This window comes from Peromyscus eremicus, unplaced genomic scaffold, assembly GCF_949786415.1.
Source record: "Peromyscus eremicus unplaced genomic scaffold, PerEre_H2_v1 PerEre#2#unplaced_71, whole genome shotgun sequence".
In the NCBI taxonomy this organism is placed as follows: domain Eukaryota; kingdom Metazoa; phylum Chordata; class Mammalia; order Rodentia; family Cricetidae; genus Peromyscus; species Peromyscus eremicus.
The window spans coordinates 853,100-875,633 of NW_026734312.1; the positions used below are offsets into that span (position 1 = coordinate 853,100).

General features: G+C 41.5%; 2 long non-coding RNA genes across 2 annotated transcripts in view; one reads left to right on the forward strand and one right to left on the reverse strand.

Moving 5' to 3' along the window:
- Nucleotides 1-882, forward strand: part of LOC131901316 (uncharacterized) — a 99,177-nt gene extending 98,295 nt beyond the window's left edge. Inside the window, exon 4 of the long non-coding RNA XR_009376496.1 lies at nucleotides 74-882. This is a non-coding gene — a long non-coding RNA (uncharacterized LOC131901316). The remainder of the gene's footprint in view (nucleotides 1-73) is intronic.
- LOC131901319 (uncharacterized) lies at nucleotides 35-20,677 on the reverse strand. Its single transcript, XR_009376500.1, has 5 exons — nucleotides 20,473-20,677; nucleotides 19,035-19,195; nucleotides 14,742-14,975; nucleotides 11,736-11,868; nucleotides 35-267 (listed from the first exon to the last, which is right to left on the reverse strand). It is a non-coding gene; the product is annotated as an uncharacterized LOC131901319 (long non-coding RNA).
- Nucleotides 20,678-22,534: the final 1,857 nt, after the last annotated feature.

Below are 22,534 nucleotides of genomic sequence, written 5' to 3' on the forward strand. Positions count from 1 at the left end.
GGCCTTGATTTTGTTCTGGCCTGTGGCCCAACCAGGCTGCTTCTGGGTCTGATTGCCTTTCCTTCTCATATAGCAGATATTGGGAAAACTGAGGAGGCCAAAAAACCACAGATGCCTTGAACCCATGACATTCTATACTCTGAGATCAAGGCCTCCTCCTCAGAAGACACTCCTTTAGAGCTGTGAACTCACCAGTGAAGAAAATACCAGCTGTCTTTCAGGTGATCCAGCCCCAATCAGATCTATGGGTCTGCTGACTTAGTCTTCCTAAAGAAAAGAAAGCATCAAAAATGAGCTTGAGATACAGAAAACATGAGCCAAGAATTACTGAGAACCCTGACATTCAATAGCAAGTGGCCACTGTGAGGGGTACTACAACATGGAGGGTAGAGATGTTGGTGAGCAAGACTATTTCTGTCAGTTTAATGTTGATGGCTTTGGCAAGCTTACTGACTTCACTAGCCCTCCCTATGCAGTGTGAAATGTGTCATGGATGATTGTGTTGATGTCAAGCTGTTCCTGACAGACCACACCCAAAAGCATCATGTTTCATTCTCCAGTTGAGTGTTGAAGTTGTCTGCCTTCCTACCATGTTTCCAAGCCCAGCCACAGGCTGTAGGTCTGTGCTTCTAAAATTGCAGCAAGAGAAGGCTGCTGACCTTAATTGTTTTGTTTGGTTTTTGGTTGGGTTTTCTTTGCTTTGGTCTTTTGGGTTTTCTTTGTTATAGATTGAGCTTTTGCTATTTATTTGTTCTTTCGTTTGTTCTTGTTGTTTTGATATTTTGCTAAGGCTGTTCACTTTTTATGTTGACTGATCTATTTAAGACCCTATTTAGTAAAATAACTGTATTTTTATTAATAATAAAGTGATTTTGAACTCTTTCGTCTTAGAAACAATTTCTTTGGTCAGGTTTGTTGTCTCACTCCAGCAGCCCCAAAAACTCCTGTATCATCAGAACACTCTTATGGGCCTTGCTTTTGCTATATACTGAGTTCCCAGTCAGCCAGGTCTACACAGGGTTTAGGATGTGGATATCCATTGTATGTTGGGAAAACTATTGATACTGTATCTTTGTGTCCATATATTTAGCTCTCCATCAAAGATATTATTCTGTATATACATTTCCTGAAATGATCATGAGTACCCAATTAATGAGAAACATAACAGTATTGCTCTAAAGCCTCTCAGGAAATGAAAACATTGATTAAGGGAGCGTTAAATAAATCCATGGCATGCTTGCCACCTGTGGGGCTATAATAATGTCCTTTCCTGGGCTACTGCCAAGGGCCATGTCCTGTCCATGGCCCTGAGGAAGCTGTGGAGGTCTATATTGATATCCATATCTCCTTTTACCAGTGAGGGCCTTGCAGCCACCTGCAGTCTGGGCCACCACCTATGAAAATGTTGTTGTCAAGAGGATATGCCCCCCAAAAGAGCACGTGTGTCTTAGAAGCCTGTGCTGCCACCTAGGACCATAATGACATCTGGGCCAGGGCTGCTGCTGAGGGGTGTGTCTGGGTCCATGGCCCTGGAACAGCCAGGGTCTGTTTGATGTCTCAGGCTCCTGTGGCCATCAAAGACAGTGCAGATGCCTGGAATCTGGGCCACTACCTGAGCTCATGGTGCTGCTGCGGCTAATCCATTCTGAGTGACCTACACTGCCAACCAGGCCCACGGTTACATCCAGGACTGGGCTGCAGTCTAGAATCATGTCTGGGTCGATGTTGCAAAGACACCCAGGATCTGTGTTCATGTCCATGGCCTGTGTTGCCAACAAAGACCACACACAGGGAGGTAGAAGTCTAGGCTTCCATCTAGGTCCATGTTAGTGTCCAAGGGCTGTGCTTATGCTGGGGCCATACAAATCTGAGTGGCCAATGCTGGCACTAGAGACCCTGGTTTCCTCCAGGCCTAGGTTGCTTTCAAAAGACATGCCTGTATCTGTTGCCCTGCAACAGCCTTGTCTGTGTTGATGTCAGTGGCTTCTGCTACCTCCAAAGACAGGGTAGGTTAACACAGAATTAACATCACCCTTCACAAGCTGCAGCACTGGAGGAGCTGGACCTGCCCCTCACCAACTGTAGCAGTCGGGTGAGTGGGTCCTGTACCTGGACCGAGCAGCACATTAGAGAGTACCTTGTTAGTGGTGGTCCAGTGAGCTGTCCCTGAGGTTGTGATAGCAAAAGAACTGAGTCCACCTCCTTCTTCCACCTTGTGTTGTTCAGGGTGAGAGGAAGATACCTGTCCCACCTAAGCATATGCTACCTGCAGCTGGTGGGAGAGTTGGCCTCTGGGGAATAAGAACAGGAGAGCTGGGGCAGCCTCTCACCAACTGCAGCAATTGGGATTGTGGGCTCGGCACCTCACCTGGACAAAACAGCAGAGCTGTGTCTTGTGGTCCAAGGGTGAGTAAGTCAGAAGGGAGGGCATGAGAGCAGGAAAACTGGCCTCTCTCTATTCTGCCTGCTGCATGGGATGAGCTAGCTGAGACAGTGCTGGAGAGCTTGCCTGGGTGGTGAGGTGAGGAAAGGAGGTGAGCTAACCAAACTGTTACCATCCAGACCAGAACCTGGGCTGAGTTATCCCACCCTAGCATCGTCTTCATCTATGAACTGCTGGAGTATGTGAAAGGCCGGGACACATCTATCCAAAGCTACAGGATGTCCATGACTCAAGGCATCAATAGGATATCCAAGAAGAGTACAAGTGAAGGTCCATTATCTATAGTGTAGAGAAGCCAGAGAGGCCAGGAGCACTTACATGAAAAGAAGTATGGACTAAAGAGTACACTGTGTGACTTACTGTGTGACTAAAGTCTCCTCTCCAAGACTTTTGTTTGTTTTTAATTTTGGGTTTTCAGTTTTTCTTTTAAATTTTCTTTTGTTTTCGGGGGAGTTTCAAGGGCAGAGCTCAGGTGTTAGGGAATGTGTTGGGGGAAAGTGGGATTGGGATGCATGATGTGAAGCCAACAGAGAATCAATAAAACGTTTAAAGTAAAGAAATTAGAAACACCAGAGCTATCTGCTGTAGACAGATTAATCCCTCCTGCCTGCCTGTACACAAATAACCTGAAGAGGCTTAATATTAATTACAAACTGTTTGATCTATGGATCAGGCTTCTTGCTAGTTAGCTCTTTCGACTTGAATGAACCTATTTCTGTTAATCTGTGTTTTGCCACATGGCTATGGATAGAACTAGAAAATACCATCCTGAGTGAGATAACCTAGACTCAGAAAGACAAACATGGTATGTACTCACTCATAAGTGGATACTAGATGTAAAGGATAATCAGACTAAAACCCACAGCTCCAGAGAAGCTAGGAAACAGGGAGGACCCTAAGAGGGATGAATGGATCACCTTGGGAAGGGGAAACAGAGGATATCTCAATGAGTAAACTGGGGTTGGGGGGATGATAAAGGATAGGGGATAGGTATTGGTGAAATTATTTAGGCCACTCCACGTAGTTAAAAGGAGATTTATTTAATGGCGTAACTTACAAATTAAGGGATAGGTAGGTCGCGGGGTCTGGGGAAGGTGTATCACAGTCCAGCGGTGTTCTCTGGAGCTCTCCTCTGTCTACCTCCACCATCCAGCGTCCTGGAACCAAGCGAGCGTTCGCCGATCCGGATCTCGGGTCCCCAGGCGCCTCCCTTGGCCCCGCCTTGTAGGCGTGACAGTTGCCGAAGTCTCAATGGGGGTTGGAACTTCCAGAACAAAGCTGGAATGGCTACCCACTACATCTCCCCCTTTTTGTCTAAATAAGAAAGTTCTAACCTAATACAAGACTATATACAAAGGAATGGTTATCAAATATTGTCCAGGAATAATGAGGGATAATGACCTATATAAGATGGAACTACAACCAATGCAAACAATATCAAGCAAGAAACACATATTAAAATCCAGAGAAGTATAGAGCATAGATAAATGGCATGTTACAAAGATCATTCCAAAAGGTGTCCTACCCTAAAGAACCTGAATCTAATACTTAATATGTTCTATCTACTAAGTTGTAACTATAACTGCTAGTCTTCAATCCCATCAAAGACCTGAGAAGGAATATAATGGTACCTGAGAAATGGTAGATGGATGCAAGCAACTTTCGGGAATCTTGCGAGAGTAGACCGAGACAGCTGGCAGCCTGGACAATCACCTAATGTTTCTCAGCATTGTTGGTGCATTCAAATTGGCTACAGGCCTAAAGTATCTGACAGACCATTTTCAGAAGCAGGAATTCTGAAAGACCATCTTACCCTGTCTTGGCAGAGTACAGTGGTCGCTTTCCTTGTGTCCCGCTTGTCCAGAAAGGATAGCATTGCATTTGTTCTGTCAGCTGTCGAGGCAAGGGCAGTTCTTTGCCCAGTAGGCCATTTTGTGCCAAGAAGACAAACTTCCAAATGGAAATGTCTAGAAGCCCAACATTCTCTCGGGATCAAATTGGTGCAGCCAGGAGCAATTGTGTCTCGCATCAACAGAATTCTAAGTTATTTAAATGCCATATTCTCTAGGTCTATGAAGTGTTTGAAGATTACCTGTCCATCTGACCTATGTATCTGTAAATCTGTATAACCTGACTAACGTAACTATAGAGATGACAAGCATAGGTGACTATAAATCTACAAGTCTTATCTACTGAAATAACCTAAGGACTAAGGCTTCCAGTTTTTCTTTTAAATTTTCTTTTGTTTTCGGGGGAGTTTCAAGGGCAGAGCTCAGGTGTTAGGGAATGTGTTGGGGGAAAGTGGGATTGGGATGCATGATGTGAAGCCAACAGAGAATCAATAAAACGTTTAAAGTAAAGAAATTAGAAACACCAGAGCTATCTGCTGTAGACAGATTAATCCCTCCTGCCTGCCTGTACACAAATAACCTGAAGAGGCTTAATATTAATTACAAACTGTTTGATCTATGGATCAGGCTTCTTGCTAGTTAGCTCTTTCGACTTGAATGAACCTATTTCTGTTAATCTGTGTTTTGCCACATGGCTATGGATAGAACTAGAAAATACCATCCTGAGTGAGATAACCTAGACTCAGAAAGACAAACATGGTATGTACTCACTCATAAGTGGATACTAGATGTAAAGGATAATCAGACTAAAACCCACAGCTCCAGAGAAGCTAGGAAACAGGGAGGACCCTAAGAGGGATGAATGGATCACCTTGGGAAGGGGAAACAGAGGATATCTCAATGAGTAAACTGGGGTTGGGGGGATGATAAAGGATAGGGGATAGGAGATGAGAACATAGGGAAACAGTTTGGTCAAGCTGGAAAAGGGATGGAGTGGGAGAGCAATGAAAGAGATACCTTGATAGAGGGAGACATCATGGGGATAGGGAGAAATTGGATGCTAGGGATGTTCCTAGTAATCTGCAAGGATGACCCCAGCTTAGACTACTAGCAATAGTGGAGAAGGTGCCTGAGCTGGCTTACTCAGGTAATCAGATTGGCAAACACCCTAACTGTCATCATAGAGCCTTCATCCAGTAACTAATGGAAGCAGATGCAGATATCCACAGTCCAGCACCAGGTGTAGCTCCAGGAGTCCAGTTGAATAGAGGGAAGGGATGCTCTGAGCAAGGGGCATCAAGATTGTGATGGGGAAAACTACAGAGACAACCGAACCAAGCTAGTGGGAACTCATGAACTTTAGACCAAAAGCTGTGGAACCTCCATGGGACTAGACTAGGCCCTCTACATAAGCAAGACAGTTGAGTAGCTTGGTCTGCTTAAGGGGCCCCCTGGCAATAGGATCAGGATCCATCCTTGGTGCATAAGCTGGCTTTTTGGAGTCTATTACCTATGGTGAGACACCTTGCACAGCCTTGATGCAGAGGGAGGGTCTTGGACCTGCCTCAACTGAATCTATCAGGCTTTGCTGACTTCCCATGTGAGGCCTTACTTTTTTGGAGGAGGGAATGGGGTGGTGGGGTGGTGGGGAGGCTGGGGGAAGGGGAGGAGAGAAGAGAAGAGGATCTGTGGTTGGTATGTAAAATGAATAAGAAATTTTTTTGTGTGTGTGGTTTTTCAAGACAGAGTTTCTCTGTGTAGTTTTGGTGCCTGTTCTGGATCTCGCTCTGTAGACCAAGCTGGCCTCAGACTCACAGAGATCTGCCTGGCTCTGCCTCCTGAATGCTGGGATTAAAGGCTTGTGCCACCACCAACCAAATAGAAATTTCTTAATAAAGTCCTTTAAAAAAGTTTTATGCCAGGGGTTGGTGGCCCATGCCGTTAATCCCAGCACTTGGAAGGCAGAGGCAGGTGGATATCTGCGAGTTTGAATCCAGCATAGTCTATAGAGCAAGTTCCAGGACAGCCAAAGCTACAGAAAAACCCTGCCTCAAAAAACAAACAAAAGAAAGTTCTATAGTTAATATGTAAAGAATATATGTCTTATAAAATGTTTTTAGATAAATTTTAGGCAAAATACGAGTAAGAAATAAACATGCAATGGTTTATGAAGGAAAGTTAAGATGTGATTTATTTGGATTGCAAATATAATAATAAATCTACCAAGTGATGTGCTCATTTAAGGCAAGAGAATAAAGGAAGGGATGAAATATGTTTGAGAGTAATGCATAACCTGCCTACTAGCACTATATGCTTTAATGGGAATATGATTATAGTACAAATGAAGTGCAAGAACTTTTTAAGTGTTGGATTCAAACCTACTGTCTCATACTAGGAAAGTATTCCAACACTGACCATATGAAAACGAAAAGCTTCTGTCAAGCAAAGGACACCATCATTGAAGAAAGAGGCAGGCTACCGAATGGGAAAAATCTTTACTAGCTATACAGCTGACAGAAGGTTGTTGCCTAGAATATTAAAACTAACAAACTAACTAACTAACTAACTAACTAACTATATAAACAAATATCAAGCAAAAGAGCAACCCAATTGGACATTGGTGGTGCATGCCTTTAAATCCAGCACGTGGGAGGCAGAGGCAGATGATCTCTGTGAGTTCGAGGTCAGCCTGGTATACAAAGCAAGTTCCAGGATAGCCAGGGCTACACAGAGAAACTGTGTCTAAAAAAAAGAAAAATGACAACCCAATTTAAAAAATGGGGCTTGGAATGTAGCCAGAAATTTTCCTGTGTCCACTGGGCTCCTGCAGCCACTCAGACCCAAGTAAATACACAGACGCCTATGTTAATTAAAACTGTTTGGACTAAAAGCTCAGGCTTCTTGTTAGCTAGATCTTAAAGTAAAATTAACCCATTTCTATAAATCTATACCTTGCCTTGTGGCTTGTGGCTTACTGGTATCTTTACATCTTTCTTCCTCTATGTCTGACTGGTGACTCATGACTCTTCCAGAATTCTTTTCTCTGCTTGTCCTGCCTATACTTCCTACCTGGCTACTGGCCCATCAGCACTTTATTTATTAACCAGTCAGAGCAACACATTCATAGCATACAGAGCGATATCCACAGCAATGGAACTAAACAGATAGTTCCCAAAACATGTAAACCTAATGGCAGATAAATTTTTTTAAATGTTTGATTATCCTTAGCCATCAGAAAAATACAAGGTAAAACTGTTCTGAGATTTTATCTTACCCTAGTCTGAATGGATAAGGTTTTAAAAATGAAAACAAATGCTGTCAGGGATATGTGGAAAGGTTTTCACAGCTGGTAGGAGTGCAAACTGGTACAGCCAACTGTAGAAATCAGTTGCAGCTGTTCCTTTGTCAAAAAGCTAGAAATAAATCTACCATGTGAACCAGCTATACTCCTCCTGGGAATAAACCCAAGGGTTCTCTATCTCACTACAGAGACACTCACTCATCCATGTTCATTTGCTGCCTTATTCCCAATTGCGAGAAGAAGGTAAACAACCTAGATGTTATCCATTAACTGGTGAAAAGGAAATGAAAATGTGGTATATTTACACAGGGGAATTTTAATTAGTTGATAAAAGTAAAGTCATAAGTTCACAGGTAAATGGATGGAGCTAGAAACAGCCATTCCAAGTGAGGTAACCAGACCCAAAAAGACAGTACTGCATGCTTTCTCTCATTTGTAGATACTAGTGATAAATATTTACATATGCATGTTTCATTTGGAATACCCATTGAGGTCAGTATTGAACTGACTCCTAAGGACTTGCCTGTCTCTTTCATTAGGTCCATAGATTTGTGTATCTATTAACTCTCATCAGAGCAACTTCTTTTTGTAGTAGATGGTAATTGACAGAGACCCACAACTGGCCTCTGCCAGAACGCTGAGTCCTAAACAAAACACCTATCTGCCATACTCCCTCCCAAGGCTCAGGTGTCACTGCAGAGGAAGAAACAGAAAGACTATAAGAGCCAGAAGCAGTGGATAACTACGAGGAAGCAGTGTTTTCTGGACAAAACAGGGTAGTGGCACAACTGACCTCAACAGCAGTCGTGTTAGCATGTGCAAGACCTGTGTGAGCTCAAGCCAGAGAGGAGCCCAGCATGAAGAGGGAGGTGAACCTGAAGTCCCATCCTAGCCAAGGAGTTACTGACAATCATTGCTGCTGGAAGAGGGTGAGCCAGTTTTCTTTAAGGGTGTATGTAGTCCCGCATAGGTAGACCAAATCCAGTTGGTGGCAACACAGATTTGACTGGATGGAATTTAAAGATAAAATGAGGACACAAAATCGAGTAGGCAGGGAAGAGCAGTAGGATATGATCAAAATACAGTGTATGAAATTCTCAATGCACTAAATAAAAGTGCAAACCTAGACAGATTTCTGAAACATTTAAAGTAAAATCAGAAGAGATGAAAAAAATTCCAAAATTCAGTTGTTCTTGTACACACATTTTTAGCTACAGAAATATGGTGTCTTTTTTATTTCAGTCACCTGACTCACTACTTTGAGGTGTGTAAACCACTGACTGAACTTTGGGTTTACTAGATTTAGAAATATGACTAATATCAAATTTCCAATTACTTGTATTTTTGTTTACATGCATCAAATATTATTTCCACCCTAAAGACACCCAGTGCCCTCATTACTACTGCTGTTGTTATTATAATTTTGTGTCACTGTTAGAATTCTCATTCCTGTTAAAACCATGGTTGGTTTAAGGTCTGTTATTTCCATTGTCTAAATTATTTGTGTGTGAAGCTTGGAAGACTACCAAGGGTATTCCTGAGACTAAGAGAACAGGAAGGTGAATGGGCATGTTCAAGACTGGGTTCTTCCATCTGGAAACTCTTGGCATCACCAGAGAGAGACTTTCCATGTTCATCTTTCTCCTCATCGTGACATAGAGCACTTTTCAAATTAGTGTTGTGTGTGTTGTTCCTCCAGAGGTACTAGGTAGTGGTTCTTCATCAGAAGCATCAGATTCAGAGTTTTCAGTATCTTCTTTCATCCTCTCCTTTAATCTTTCTCTGAAGTACTAATTAAGAAATGAATACTGTGTTACAACTAGATGGGTCAGTGTTTCTTTGAGTCCTCAGAGGGAAGCTGGAAATGGACAGTTTTATATTCTCAGTCAGGTTTAGTTTTGTCTTGGTTGAGTTACTTTCTGCAGATAGGAAAGGTAGAATGTACATTTGTTTGGTTATACTCTCAACATTTATTTTTGGTTCTGTTGTGGGGTACACGTCTTCAAGCCAATCTTTTTGTTTAGTAGTCACCAGATATTGACACAGAAAAAAGACAACAATAATTTAATAGTTACATGTTCTCATAAATGTTTAGCTACTCACAAATTACTGGCCTGTCATTAAGAAGTGGAAACAGTCACATCTAGTCCTCAAAGCTGTCATCTCCACATCAGAAGGCTTACTTTAGAAGCTCAGGCTGTGACTTTGTCTGGTGAGTTCCCCTCATCAACTCCACCTCTCCCCTCTGCCATATTCACACCCATAGGCACAGGTCAGACCATGGCTCACAGTTTCTTTGCTTGGTGTAGGTTCAGTCAAGAAGAAAATGCACCAGGGTTATCTGGCCTACCTCCTGTCCCAGAGCTCTGGCATTGTCCCTATCTCAGGGAGGCTAGAATCTTACAGCAGACACACCACCAAAGAGAGAAGTCTGCCTGCTCAGAGATTAATGAAATAGAAACAAATAAAAGAACAGAAAGAAACAATGAATCTAAGAACTGGTTCTTTAAGAAGATAAATTAATAAACCTTTGCCCAACGAACTGAAAGAACGAGAGAGATGAATAGGGAAACATTACAACAGACACCAAGAAATTCAGAGTAATAAAGGAATGCTTTCCAAAGCCTGTGTTCTGGAGATGGAGAGGTGCCTCAGCAGTTAAGAGCACTGGCTGCTCTTCCAGAAGTTATGGGCTTTCATTCCATTCCTAGTACCCGTATGGTTGCTCACAACAGTCTGTAATTCCAGTCCCGGGGTAATCGATGCCCTGGTCTGGCCTCCATGGGTACCGTATGGATGTGGTACACAGACACACCAGGCAGGTAAAACAAAAATACATGTAAAAATAACTAATAAATTAAATGGCCAAATTTATTTTTAAAACCTCTGCTCCACTAACTTGGAAAGTCTAATTTCCACATTCATTCAAACCACCAAAATTTTAAACCAAAATGAGATCAACAACCTAAACATAGCTAAACAAATGAAAAGATTCAAACAATGATTAAAAAACTTTCTGACAAAACAAAGTCCAGGCCCAGATGGAGTAACAGCAGAATCTCACCAGACTTCAAAAGACTTACAGTCAATCCTAATTAAATAATTTAAAAAAAAACAGACACAAAAAAGTCCTTTCAAATTGCTTCTGTGAAACCAGTAGTACTCTTATACTAAAAACCAGGAAAAAATACAACAAAAATAAGACTACAGAAATATAATAAGATAATACATATACAATAAACAGTAATCTTAGAAAATGAGTAGCCTTATATATATATATCATGCTCAGAAAGACATAATGGAAATACTCCTATTCACAATAACCTCAAGAAAATATGTCTAGGAACAAACCTAAGCAAGAGGCCTTGTTAATGAAAACATTAAGACACCGAAGAAAGAAAATGAGGAAGATATGAAAAGATACAAAGATCTCTCATGGTCATGGATGGAAAGAATTTAATATTGTGAGAAATGGCTATTTTACCAAAAGCAATCTACAGATTCAATGCAATTCCAGTTGAAATTCCAGTGGCATTCCTCACAGAAATTGGTGAGGCGGTCTTAAGACTCATATAGAAGCACAAAAAACACTGGACAGCAAAAGCAATCCCAAGTAAAAAGTACAGTGCTCGGGTGTCACAATACATGATTCCAAGTCATAGTGCAGAGGTATAGTAAAAAATCCTGCATGCTACTGTCACAACAGCAAGCTCATAGATCACTGGAATAGAAGAGAGAAAGTGGTTATAAGGCCATACAACTAAAGACACATGCTTTTAAAAAGACACCAATACTACACATTGATGTAAAATTGGTACAAAGATTATTGGGGAACCTGCCACTTTTGGATTGTATTTGAGGCCTGTTCCATAGGTGGGAATTCATGCCTGAAACTGTAAACCTGGCCAAAAGCCCATGGCTTGGGAGTCACGGGTCCTAAGGGAAATCTAGTCCTGTTATTTTGCTCAGTGGACATGTTCTCAACCTGCTTCCTAAATATTCATGAATATTCACATTGAAGAGTACTTTTCAAATTAGTGGGGATTTCCATGGAGTGTGTTTTTTCTTCAGAGGTACTAGGTAGTGGTTCTTTTACAAGACCAACATAAAATCCAGTTTTTCCAGAAAGCCCACAAACTACCTTTGTTGTTTCATGTTTGATGGGGCTGTCCAACCCAGTGTATACTTTTCCTCCATCAACATATAGTCACTCTTGTCCCCAGGAGGAAATCTTGGAAGTATAGATTCTCTATCAAGTATCTTTATTGCTGGGTCTGGAGATGAGAAGATGGTTGATTAGTTTGATTGGTTCATTACCAGACATTCTGTTGTTGCTTTTATTTGGAAGTACCTACCTTCAAAAAGACTTAATCCTTAAGAGTCACGCTGTATAGCCATAGTAAAAATATAAACAAATTAGTATTTGACAGTTAAATATCTCTACATATGCTTAGCTATTCACACAAGGCTCCCATTGAGAAGCAAGAATAATTTAAATTAGCCTGGAATAGGGACAAAGTGCATACTAACATAACAACAGATTTTGGATAGAAGTAAACACACCTAAGTATATGTTAAGTTTAATAAACAATAAATTAGATGATTTTTAACATGGCAAAGCAATCCTTGTGTTAAAAGATTTTACCCCACTCTATCTGAAATGTGAGGCAGAAGAAGCTCTTTGAACTTGGCAGGAGTCCCTAAACTGAGACTACATATTTAAGGCACCAGGAAGGAACGCCTCTTCCTCAAATCTAACACACTGGCCACCATGTCACAGTGCTCATAACTTAGACCATCCAGTTAGTGTCTCAAAGTTGATCACACCTTCATCTAATCAGGAAATTATACAAATGAAAGCAGAAAGGCTATGCAGAAAAAGAAATTGGCCTTGAGTTGAAACATATTTCTGAAAATAAAAATTTCCTTGAAGTTACTACAGATTTTAATAGTTTATGTTTATCAAATGTTTCTATGCTATAGGGTTTTTTTAACCTAACTAAGAAAAACTTTAAATCTGTATTGAAAATTTGAGGTAATATCAAATCTGCTTGTAGGATTGAAAAATGAAACAAAAATATGTCTTTGACATACATTTGCATTTTTAGGATTGATTTTTAAAAGTATGCATGTGGGTATGTGTGAATGAGTACAAGTGCCTTGGAGGCCTGAGGTGCTGCCTTCCCTGAACCTGGAGTTCCAGGAATTTGTGAGTCACCTGCCATGGGTGCAGGAAACAGAACTTGGGTCCTCTGCAAGAACAGTGTGTGCTCTTTCCCTGTGAGCCATCGCTCCAGCTTTTCACTTGATGTCTTTAATAACCTAAACACATGCTAAAACTTCCTTCTTCAGTCAGCAGGGATGGAGGACAAGATGGCTGCCAATGGACAGGTTGTTTGCTCTGTCCTTACCTAAGACATCATTGGCTCAGATGGTGGGTTTGATTTCTTTTCTTTTTAAAAGTCCTTGAGATCTATCTTCCTGCGAATTCTTCCCTTGGCCAACAATTACTAATTTGATCAGATATAGTAGCTAATATTAATTTGGAAACCAAATTGAATTGGGCATAAAAGAAAGAACATTTGAAGTTGACTTCTGACAATATAAAAGTCACAGTTAGTAACAGTTTCATTCATTAGGTGTGATAATTGTGTCTAATCTGCCCCTTTCTTTCCTAATGTTGAAGTTAGATGCTTCAACGCAATTAACTAGTTGCAGTGGAGATCAGAAACTGGAGTAAGAAAGGTCTGCAAACAAGGCAATCTCTTCTGCTTGCTCTATACCTTCTGAACAGAGTTTAAGACAGAAAAGATGGCTGTTTCTTTTCTAGTTGCTGTGACAAAAATGTGACAGAAATTAGTTAAATGAGGAAGGCTGATGGCTGCAGGGAATTTCAGTCAATTACAGTGTGGAGGGCAAACAGGGTAGCTTGGTCTGTGGCAGTGGTCTGTTGTTTCTCACGTTGTGTTAGACCAGGAAGCAGACCACTCAGAACTGGTACTAGAAGTGGTGATGGCCATTAAGACCCAACACAAGCAACCTTCTTCGGCTAGCTAGGTCATGTCCTAAAGGCTAAACCATCTCCCAAAGTCAGAACCAATTGTTAAAGCACATGAGCACCAAGCCCCTGTATGTTAGTGTAAAAATGTTTTTAGTCAAAGTGTATCAGAGGGCTAGTGAGACAGCTAAGTGGATAAAGGCACTTGCCAGAAAGATTGACAACCTGAATTTGATCCCTGAGACTGACAAGATGGGAGGAGAGAATTGACTCTCAAAAATTATCCTTTGACCTCCACACTTCTGCAATGATATAAATGTACATTTACTTCCCCCTTCTCCCAAATAAATTGAGACCAGAGTGTACTTGAACTCCCAAAGACCCACCATGTCTCCCGAGTGCTGGGATTAGCATGCCCAGCCTCCTTATTGCTGTTCTTACTACCTACATAGTCTCTGGACTTCAATTGTAAAACTAGCAAGCTGATGATGCCTGGGCCCCAGGAACTTAGCAAGCATCCTGAGACTGGCTACTTATTTCCACTTGTAATATCTTGGCTTGCACCCTAATCATTTGCATCTTCAGCATTCATTCTGGGAGCTGGATGGGTGGCTCAGCCTTGAGAACACTTGTTGTTCTTGCAGAAGACCCGGGATCGATTCACAGCACCCACATGGGAGATGACAACCATCTGTAAGTCCAGTTCAAGGAGATCTGATGTCCTCTTCTGACCTCTGTGGGCAGTGGGCACACACATGGTGCACAGACAGAATGCAGATAAAACATTCATCCACATAAAATGAACAAGTCTCCAAAAACACAAGCATGTTACTCACTTTCATGTTGACTGTAATTACTCCAGGAGTCTAATTGTTTATTCTCTATGCTTTAATGAGTTCTCCTGACTTGTGTTAAAAGTATGTTTACTTTCTGAGTTTTTATTTCTATGGTCTAACTTATTTTCACTTATACCATAGATGGTGACTGGCAAGAGTGTCCCTGGAAGTGAGGGTGTGAAGGAGGGACAGGATACGTTTGAGGCTGGACTCCTCTTTTCTGACACCATCTGCAATACTGCAGACATGGACACACAGATGCAGCTTTCCCCTCCCAAGCAAATATGTTACTTTTCAAGTCAGTGGGGATTACCTTTAGGGGTGTTTGCTCTTCAGAGGTATTAGGTAGAGGCTCTCCCTGAGGACAAACTTTAACTTCCGGACTTCCAAAAAGTTTTCGAACCCTCCTCTTTAACCTCTTCTGGCGAGCTGGCTCCGATCGATGTAAATACTGTGATGTAGTTTGATCAAGAAACAGACACTGTTTCTTGTCCACAGAAATATATTCTCTGTCATTTATCTTCATTTCTGGGTCTTTAGATATGTTCTGCAATGGAAAGGGTGAGGATTGACTTTTTGGTTTGGTTCTGAAATTAATATTTTAGTTTTGAGGTGTATGTTTTCAAAACTACTTTATTCTTTAGTAGTCACAGGGCATTGACATGCAAACAGTAGAAACTAATAATTAACAATGAAATATCTTCAAATATGCTTATCTATTCACAAATTACTGGGATATCAAGAAGTATAAAATGGTAGCTAGAATAAGATAAAGTCATGAAGTAAAAATCTTGGCCTTGCTATTGTCATTTAGACTAAAATTGATTCACTATGTTTTAACAATTCTAAATCTGTATAAGATGATTATTAATATTAATAGCCCCCTTCATCGATCTTTCTCTTCTTCCAAGGTTGAGAAGTAAAAATGCACCTTATTTTCACTTATATTTTCCTTTTATAAATAAACACTGATTGAAATATTAGTGTTATCCATATCATTGTACCTGTGAAATTTGTTTACAAAAACCCATTTGTCCATTTATTCACATTAAAAAAATCATTAAAATGCAACTTATAATTCATGCACACCCTCATGCTAGGACTCCAGGTTATACACTTCAGATATCCTAACCTTTATCAACTCATAGCTTTCAAATACCTTTAATATGCATATGCATGTGTCTAATTAAACCCTTCTAATGGGACAAATGTTAGAATATATACATAGATGACATGTAAGTGTATATTATTTTATAATGTAAAAAAAAGAAATTAAAATTTTAATATATGGTACTTGAATCTTCAGTTCCAGAACTAATGGCATGGGGAAACACATACTATTTAACTAGATGAAGACTTTTAAACATACATTTAGTGGAATCATATAAAAACCACAGTGCCACTTCTTCACGATGTAAATTTTGATGAATAGATTAAACGTGTCTAAATTTCCACAACTTCTTGTTATTCTAAATACAGAAGCAAAGACAGAAATAGAGGAGATGCTCTCATTTATGATCCTAAAATAGGAGTGTCCAAGGGAAGATAAGCTTTACCTGCTTTGAAGCTGAAGATAAAGGCACCTGGGAGATTCCCTGATCGCTAAAATAACTAACTGGACCCATTAAAACATATTTAGGTGTATTGCCACCATAATGTTTTAGAATCACTCTAATGTGTGTTTATTTCTGCAAATATCCTTGGTCAACCACCAGATATCTGCTCTTATGGGAAAATACTGCATTTAGTATTCCTCTCACTATTGCTTCCAGGTCATTTTCTTGTTCAGGCACCACTACCTACAAGGACTTACTGCTCACTTATAATTTACTTGAGGACAGTAAACAAACAATGTCCCAAATCAATCTGTGCAGAGGGGCAGGAGATGCACTTCAGATCCAGGACCATGGGGCCAAACAATCCAGCTCTCAGGACAGTAGTTGTCTAATTAGTTCTAAAGGGGTTATAATAACATAGACACTTTACAAAATGGCTGTGGTGACTCTAAGTCACAGCAGGCATTGAGCACATTGTATTGTGTCTGCTTCAAGGTACACTCAACACTATTACTTCCTTGTCTTGGGATTCACAATTACTTCCTGTATTTTTAAACTGTATTCTTACCTGGATAAAGACTTCTGTTTGGTAATGTTGTCCACTTCTAAAGGTAAATGAAAACTGTATAACAATTATAGAAAATTGTAACTATGAAAATGATAGCGTTAATGTTTGTTTTACTTCAGCTGTCAGTTTGGCCCTTTTTCAGGTATTGCTTCACTATGAAATGTGAAAATCCTTTTAACATTCATATGAAAAATCATTTACTAAATATTCTGAATCCTTATTATGACTTCCTGATGTACCTTACATTAGGAATTTTCAAAACATTTGTGCTTCAAGAGATGATTATGATTGGTGACTGCTTTCCTTACAACTTTTTCTCATGTTGAAGACATGGGGAGAGTTTAGCCCCTGATTAAAACAACAACACCCCAACACATTCACACAGGGAGAGGGAGAGAGGTAGTTCTTCTACATGCCTTGTTGTGATGACTGTAGTAATGGATGGTTTTCTATCTACATGCTCATGTAGTTAATAGTCCCATTTCATCTGTCCTCCTTGCTCTTAAAGCAACACAGCCTTGTCTTGTTCATGACAGTGTGTTGGCATTTCATTGAGACTGATGTTCTCTCCTAAGAGGTTGGTTTGGTAGACCATGAAATTGATTTCTGCCTCCAAGCATCCCTCTCTAGCATCCCAGAAGCCACCACATTTTTTTGTATTTTCAAACTACCTTTTAAATAATCCATTGACAAATAAATGCTGAAACCACCACCTGGCTGTTTTTGTGTTCAACAAGCATTTTTGTGTAATTCTGAGTCCTTGTAACTCAAAATCTGTCCCAAAATTTACAGGAGGACAATAATTTCCTTCAGTACCAGGCCTTCGTGAGTACAGTTAAGAGATCCAGATTCCAGGATCTGTTGTTAGTAAACTCCAAGACGACAGCTTCATTTTATCTTCCACTTTGGAATTCACTACTGCTGAGGATCTGGTACACTGGCCTTTGAACTTACTCTTCAGAATCATGTCGAAAAGGTTACTGTTGAATGAAAGCCCAAGAGAGCCTTGAACCTAGCCTTTCCTTTGCTCCCAGTCTTTTCAGCAGCTAACTCACCTCAAAATCATGAGTTCAGTGATGTCTAATGTTGTGTGTGTGTATGTGTATGTATGTACATGTGTATGTGTCTGTGTATGTGTTTGTGCCTCTATGTGCTGGTTGTGTGAGATTTCCAGCTTGTTCTTGTATGTGACCCACAGGCTAGCTCTCTGGGGGAACTTCCAGGGATTTCCTGTCTTCATCCCCAGTCTCTCAGTAGACTCCTTCAGACACAGATGCACCCTAGCATGAATATCAGGCCTTATGTTGCTTCCTGATACTCAAGCTTGCTTCCTTACAAACAAGTGGTAAATTTTCTAATGACTGAACCAAATCATAACCCTATATGTTTGTCATGATTTCACACTGTTTCAGGTGTTAGAAGTTTCCCCATATGCTTCAAAATTGTAGCCTCTACCAATTTTCATGAAGCTTGTAATTAAAAAAGAAATAAATGTAGACACAATTGGCTAAATAGGCCTGCCTCCCAACATGATGTCCTAAGTTCAAAATCCAGAACATAAATGGTAGAAGGAAAGAAGCAACTCCCTGAATAGGTCCTCTCATCTAAATACACACACACACACACACACACACACACACACACACACACACACACTGACACAGAACCACATACTGGTCTTCATAAAAGGAGTTCATCATTTCTGACACTGAAGCAAAGGGAATCCTCAACAGACTACCAACATTCTTGTACATAAACACTAAACCTTGACACAAGCTCCTTAATCCTCTTAACATCTGTCCAAACTGAGAACTAAATTACCCATTCTTTTAAAAACTGTCCTGTTGCAAGACTGTCTGTCTTCAAGGACATCTCAGCCTATTGCTTTCTCACTGACTCATCAGCTGAGGGGCACACTTACCTAGACAGAACCACAGCTTGGATATCACCATTGTGTCTAAGGACACATAATACAAATCACATTCACTCTCATTGCATCCACAGTATGGCTTTGACCTTGTTACCGTCTGATGTGTCCTTTTTCTTTTTCACTCTCTCCTATAATTCCCCCTTTACTATCCTAATACCCACCATCCCTACTATGAGACACTCTACCAAGAACCATCAGCACACAATCACCTGCTGTTCAAGTACAAAGACTCAACATAAACTCACAACACCCTGCATTTCTCACAAGTCAACACCTGTCAAGACATCTTGAAATGCATGATGAGCAATCACGCACTACTGCCCCTATACCCAGACTATGATTCAGGTCACATGCTCTGTTCTTCATGAAGCAGAACAGCCTGTGTCCCCATCTAACTCCCACCCAGGTATCAAGTTCTGCCTCTCAGATGCACTCAGAAAAGTTAGTTTGTGTGTGAGGACACCAAAGACGTCATCCTCCTGTCCCTGAGGAAAGCTGGGCTGGACACAGTGGTTTCAAGTCAGTTAACAGAGAACTAGGCATAATGACTACCTGCTGTTCAAATCATTATTAGTATAATGGTCCAGGATTCAATGCAGTTCATTCCTCTAACAGGTCATCATCTGTAGCTGATTGGTCATTTTCTCCACCTTGTTCATGTCCAGATCCTGCTCAGTGAGGGGAGAGTTGAAATGATGCCTTTCCAGTCATTCCTGGAGGTAGATTAAAAAAGAGTATTTACATAATTGAATGTCATAGTGCCAGGAGAGGTAATGCTAAGTTAATGGTAAAAGGGCCAAGGAAAGAACTTGACCATGAAGGCTCTGAGACCAGGGCCAAGGAAAGAACATTCTGACCCTGACTTGATTCCAAGCCCATGACCTGGGCCATGAATCAGAATCCTATCAATCTCTGAGCTTGCCCCCCAATCAGTTCACAAAAGTCTTATCAAATCCAGGCCAAACTGGAAAGCTCCACACTCCCAAGAAACCCCTTGTATAGACTGCCTTCTGCTCAGTTCCCTGTGGCTTTTCACCAAAGCAGAGGAGCCACATTCTTGGGGTTTCCATCTCAATAAGTATCTTGTGTGAGTTATGTTGTGTGCTGTGACTTTGTGGAATTTCTTGTCTCCTGATTTCCAGGATATCTTTCAGAGTAGAGCTGTAACACTTGCATTGGGAAACCTCCCCCTACCAGAACAGAGCTGTTAAATTTGTACTGAGGAAACTTTGCCTGCTGGGGCAGAGCTGTAACACTTCTGTTGGGGAAGCCATTCCCCCTAAAGCTGTAATACTTACACTAAGTACCAAGTAGAGGCCTGGGGAAGAAGTGCTTGGAACCTTAGTAGCTCTGAAAGAACAGGGCAGCTGTCTTCAAGCTGGAGCACATAAGCCACAGCTAGGTCCCCCACCACAATGGCTAGATATGTGCCTCAACACCCACTGTAGTACCATGGGCCCTGGAAGCCGTACCGGTTCGGGGTACAACTTCACCCCATATCTGATGTGGTACAGGAAAGTCCTGGGGTCCATAGTGCTTAGCACCACCAAGCCTTGACCATCTGTGTCTAGTTCCAAGAGGAATTGAATGGCTGGAAGCTTGGTGAATGCCCAAGGGAGTTAATCTACCTGTCAATAGCATCAGATATCCATGGAATATAAAGGAATCTACTGAGGGTGAAGTTCAGTAACACTCTATCCTGACAGGGATCCCTCATCTATCATTCTGTGCCTCTTGCTGCCCTGTTTCCACTCTGAATGAAATTAAGGAGCTCCCCCAGCACAGTAGCTGCAGACTTGATAATTTCTAGATCTCTGTCAAACTAACCCCAGAAATCCTTCTCTGTGTCTGCTATTTAGGACCCTAGAGAAGCAGCATAGACCCAATGTTTCCCAGAGGCTCCCAGCTGATGAGTCCCATTACTAAAGGCCCAGCTCAAGTCCTACCTCCTCCAAGAAGCTCCACATTCCCTACACAAAACTCACTGTACCTTTCCCTGGAACATTTATTTCTTGATGTTTTATCCTGAGACAGATGACCAGCTTCCTTCTGCCTCTCTCTCTTCTCTAGGCTGTCCATACTCTTTCCCAAGTAGCTTTCTCAGTCTCACCAATATGTCTTTGTGAATTCCAGAGGTACTGTACAAATGCCCCAAATGGCAGTTGGTGTTGCTTCAACAGTGGTGACATCAAAAGGATGCTCAGGGCTCTCCAGGGTAGAATAGAATGTTCAGGAAAGGTACTGTTAGGGTCACTGCCAACAGCCTTCACCCACATGCCACTGAGCTCTTCCCTAATTAACCAATAGTTGCCCTTTCCAGGAGCATTCCCATAGACACAGGGGATGCCATTCTGCACCTCCTCCTTACAAAACCAGAGGTCTCTCTCTCTGCCTCATTAGAACGTTTTCATTACTTATCTGTAGAGAGTTCAAGACTCACTTTTCAAAAACAGCCCAGGGAATGGCTCTTCCCTTCCTAAGATCTCTAGTCAATTAGATGAGAAATAAAAGTTTCTAGGAAATGAGGTTAGGAAGTGTACTTGTTGGACCCCAGAACAATTGAGTGACATGAGGTGTACTGTGTCCTTTTAGATGGTGTATTACACTGACAAGCCATATTAGCCAAGATTAGCTCTCTCAGGAATACCCGATTCCAAAAGCCAAGGGACAGGACCTGCCCTACACACTGCTTCATCTCAGGCAAACCTGACACACAGAAGCATACACATTCAGGAAGTGACTGGAAGATGAGACTCTGCCCTAGCAGGATCTAAAAGCCCAGTGGAGTTTCACCCCACTCCGTGGCTATCAATTCACCCACCCCTTTATAGGTAGGGGGTGTCTCAGAGGTCAGCTGCTTCTTCTGCCTCCCTGCACAAAACAATCTCCTTGGGCTGATTCACAGGTGCACAGAATGCACCTTGGCTTCAGAGTCTTCAGTCCTCTTTTGTCAGAGCCAGAGGAAAACCGGTACTATCCACAAGCACTTAGGGAATGGGGGGGGGGGCTGTGTGCCCAAGTCACTGCCTGGATGGTGCAGACCTTCATATTGATGGAAATGTCATGCAGGACAAAACTTAGTCATCAGATTCACCAACACTTCCTCACCCTGTGCTGTCAGGAAAGGGACTGTCTCTGTCCTAATACACTGCCTCTAAAAGCTCTCAGGCTACACTGGAGATCTGGGTGCCACCCATGCAGCTGGGACCTCAGACATCTTAGGACTCCCTGGCAGACAGCAATGCTTGGTGACTCCTGCCCTGCTAGTGGTTGTGATATAAAGTATGAGAACCTCAGGCTTTGCCAGGGCAGTTTCCCCTCCCTGTTTTTAGTGCAACAATCCCTAAAGGAATGGAGTGGGGATGAAGAGCAGTGATGGTACTAAAATAGTTCCCCTGATTCCTTCCTCACTCAGAGGGAAAGCAGAAGACCTCCAGCAGAGCAGTCTGTCAGCTCCTGGCTGTGCCAAACTAAACATCAGAAATCCTTGACTCTGGGTCTACTCTTTAGGAACCCAAAGAAGGATAGGCCCATTGCTTCCCAGAGGAGCTGCTGAGCTCTCTTCCTGGGAGGTCCATGTCAAGTCCAACTCCTCCGGAAGCTCCCAACCCCCTGTCGAGGAATCACAGTGCCTTCCCCTGGAACATTGATTTCTTGCTGTTTTACACTGAGACCAAAGCACACCTTCCTTTGGTGTCTCTCTGATATCTCTGTGCTTTCCATTCTCTCTCTAGTAGCCTGCTCAGTCTTTTCAACATGTCTTCGGTTGAAACACATAGGACAAATGCCCCAAGGGTCTTTGGTATCTGCACAGCACTGGTAATATCAGAGATGATGCCAGAGCTCTCTAAGATACAAGAGACTGTGAATTAGATACAATACAATAGATAATGGAATTATTTTCTCTGAATTTGTCAAATACAAATGAACTAGACATTGTTTAGGTATTTATTACTTGTATATATTGTATATAGTTATTGTACTTTTGTATATAGTTTTTCTTATGTTAGTTATAAGCTTTTTTTTCCTTTTTATTAAAATAGAAAAGGGGA